The sequence below is a fragment of the Glycine soja genome, chromosome 17 (assembly GCF_004193775.1).
Source record: "Glycine soja cultivar W05 chromosome 17, ASM419377v2, whole genome shotgun sequence".
In the NCBI taxonomy this organism is placed as follows: domain Eukaryota; kingdom Viridiplantae; phylum Streptophyta; class Magnoliopsida; order Fabales; family Fabaceae; genus Glycine; species Glycine soja.
The window spans coordinates 18799321-18802016 of NC_041018.1; the positions used below are offsets into that span (position 1 = coordinate 18799321).

The 2696-nt window shown below is 30.8% G+C and overlaps 1 long non-coding RNA gene across 1 annotated transcript; it reads right to left on the reverse strand.

Moving 5' to 3' along the window:
* Positions 1-227: 227 nt before the first annotated feature.
* On the reverse strand, positions 228-1413 carry LOC114392307. The gene is made up of 3 exons (XR_003662281.1): positions 1281-1413; positions 1120-1194; positions 228-289 (listed from the first exon to the last, which is right to left on the reverse strand). It is a non-coding gene; the product is annotated as an uncharacterized LOC114392307 (long non-coding RNA).
* Between the last annotated feature and the right edge of the window lie 1283 nt (positions 1414-2696).

The window sequence follows — 2696 nt, forward strand, 5'->3', positions numbered from 1 at the left end:
AATTAAAATTCTTACAAATACAATAGCAGCCTTTTCAGTAACAATGCTTCCATCTTTTCGAGTTCGAGTGTCAATATAAATTTCGGCCCTAGAAGGTTGCACTCCCTTAGCCTTTGTTGTCTAACATTAGTTAAAAAAATCAATCATCCTATTTGTATTAAGCAATTTAATAATAAAAAATATAAAAAAGACAAACCATCTCATGAATCCGTCTTGGAAGATTATTTGTTCCCATGCAATGCAAGTCCTCATATTTTGAGCGGCTCCTTTTGTTGATGTTGCTTATTTTCTATAACCAAAAAAGATAAAATGTCAATAATAAAAGTAAACATATAATATATAATTTTTATGTTAGCAAAAGGTTGGTGACATTGTCATGTATACCTATCCTTTCTCAGAACACCAATAATGTACTAAATCACGATATTGAGAAGGATCAACCCTTGGATCTGGGATGTGAGCAACCATTTCCTCCTTAGTTTTGCTCTCATCATATCCTTTTGATTTCAGTTCATATTTAAATTTCCTCCATTTCAGACTCATGTCATCAATCAATATTTTCTTTGTTTGTTCAGTTAATTCAGGAACAAATCGAAACTTACTCTATTATGAGTATCATTAACAAACAAAAAAGATCATTTTGTTAGACATTAGAAGACAAAAAATTTTACAAGAAGCAAGATGAAACAACACTTATAAAGTTTTATACCAGACCTGAATTAATTCAACCATGTCAGTAATATAGTCCTTAGGCATGTCTTTCCAGCTAAGAAAATTGATAGGAGCACATTGGTGTCTCCTTACCAATCTCCTAATTGCATTCAGTAGAGTTTTCCCTTCCCAACCCATAGGATTGCCCCAATGATCTACTTCAACAAGTATGAATTCTCCATCTGGCAAGTCCCACACATCTAGCATATGTGTATAACCTCTGGTTTTCTTTTTACCTAAATCATTCATGGATATGACATTTATCAAACACACACACACCCAGATTTGAACTATATGGAAAAAAGAAACTCACTAGTAAATTTAATCTTATCATATTCTAAAAGATATTCAACTCAAACAGAATTGTACATATAATTCTAACCCAAAAAAGCATATGTGTATAAATACCTTTAGTTGAACTTTCACTTGCACTTTCAAGAGAAGTATGAGACTGAACATGACTATCTTCTTGTATGTGTTGTTCTGTTTGTTTGATTTAGTTAATAAACAATTGTGTTATAAATAATTTAATATAAAATAAAGAAATTAAGTAAATAAAATCTTTATACCTCCTTCAAATTGTGCATTTTCTTCAAGTATAGAGTTGTTATTTTGGTTCACTTCAGTAGAGCTTTCAATTGATTGCTCTTTTGCTTGTGATTGACCATCATTCTGAATGATATTCAACTTTCTGCGCTTTCCCATAGTATGTTGAATAAACCAATCCAAAAAATAAAATAAAATAAAAATTAGATATAACTACATTATTGACTATGATTTTTTTAAACACCATGCCAAAAAATAAAAGAAGAATAAAGTAATTACCTAAAATGCGAATTTAGATTGCTTGTAAGCTATTTTTTCACCAATTTCCAATCACCAAGAATCAAACTATTGAGGAAACAACAAAACAAATTTTGATAAAAAAATGGATAACATCATTATATTGTGAGTGATTTTTATACATAACAAAAAATAAACACAAGAGTAATGAATAATAAGAACAAAAAACTAAAGAAAGGAATAAGAGTATATAAATGTGACAAAATGTTCAATACATGTATACTCAAAATATAACCAAATGTTCAAATAGAACAAATAAAAACAAATCAAAAGAAGTCTGCATCGCTCTCATCATCATCTATATAATTATCATCCTTGTCATGTGGTAAAATGTTCTCCATAGGTATTGTAACTTCAATGATATCATCACTATCATCAGCTTCTACTCTGATCAAACCATTATGATTTATCTCTTGTAAGACTTGTTCATTCCCTTGATCCGTGTCATTGGATTGCTTATCACCCATATCATATACATCTCTGATTTTAGCATGCACAACAACAAGCCAACTATTTTGTGTTTTATCCTCCACATAGAATACTTTCTTAGCTTGAGATGCAAAAACAAATGGATCATCACATATATCATTCCCTGTATGTTGCAAATAATTGAAATTCACTAATGTCATACCGAAGTTATCAATTTTGCAACCCCTGCTTATATCAACCCAATCACACTTGAAAAGTATTGCCTTATATTTTCCTGAATAATCCAATTGAATTATATCTGTTAGTGCACCATAGTAGTGGATTTCTCCCTCCTTTGGGTTTTTATCTCTTGAACTGGCATAACTTAATGTCTTAACAGTTACAACAATGCCACTGTTTTGAGTCTTCAAGCACCTTTCATGTGTCTTTGTATGAAATCTAACTCCATTAACAATGTACCCGCTATATCTTCTCACTATTTCTAGTGGACCACGAGCTAACCACTTGATATCATTTGTCACTAGAGTGTTGTCTTGCTCTTCCAATCGAGCAACCTACCACAATTTTATTTCAAATGGTTAAAATTTTAAATGAATGCAAAATTTAATATTATTGATGCTTCCTAAACTTACTCTTTCACGGAACCAATCTGGAGATTCTTTACTATGAATTTTGTCAACTTCATATGGAGATAATCGACGATTTTGTCTCTT